At 46.7% G+C, this 614-nt stretch overlaps 1 protein-coding gene across 1 annotated transcript in view; it reads left to right on the forward strand.

Moving 5' to 3' along the window:
- The first annotated feature begins 15 nt into the window (after positions 1-15).
- HIVEP3 (human immunodeficiency virus type I enhancer binding protein 3) overlaps positions 16-614 on the forward strand; it is a 291,528-nt gene continuing 290,929 nt past the window's right edge. Inside the window, exon 1 of the mRNA XM_014949186.1 lies at positions 16-94. The gene's annotated coding sequence lies outside the window, so the exon portion shown is untranslated. The remainder of the gene's footprint in view (positions 95-614) is intronic.

A 614-nucleotide genomic window follows, 5' to 3' on the forward strand; every position in this document is an offset into this window, starting at 1 on the left:
CAGAGAGGAGTGCGGGGTGCGGAGCCGCAGCGCCCCGGGGATGGCCCCGTGCTCCCCGCTCCCTGACCAGGAGGATGCCATCATTGCCACCCAGGTGGGCCGATGGCCGCAGGAGAGGCGCGAGGCTGCTGGGGGACGCTGCCGTGGGGCGCCAAGGCCTGGGGACCCACAGCTTTTGGGGCGAACCCCACTGTCCCTGATGGTTCCGGGGAGCTATGCCACGCACGGGGCCGCTGGTGCTTTGGGTGCTTGTTAATGAAAGGCTGAGCTTTTTTTTTTTTTGGGGGGGGGGGGAATATTTATTTGTTCTTACCAGTTTCTAATTTCCATAGTTATTGATTTATAGAACATTTTCCTATAGCAGATTTTCTCAATCTCAAACATTAGAAATATGTGTATCGTCTGTCCTATTGCATATTCTGTAATGCAGTTAAAAATAACAAAATAATAAACAGATGTCTGAAAATATTATATAATCACAACATTTCAGCATCTTAATACCATTAATAGGTTTAACAACTCTTTCCTTCCAAAAGACAGAGAGGTTTTTAGTTATTATTTTGCTGTTTTGTCTTGCATATTTGTTTTCTGAGAGCTTTCTTATTGCAGAAAGG

This window comes from Calidris pugnax, unplaced genomic scaffold (genome assembly GCF_001431845.1).
Source record: "Calidris pugnax isolate Ruff unplaced genomic scaffold, ASM143184v1 scaffold174, whole genome shotgun sequence".
Taxonomy (NCBI): Eukaryota; Metazoa; Chordata; class Aves; order Charadriiformes; family Scolopacidae; genus Calidris; species Calidris pugnax.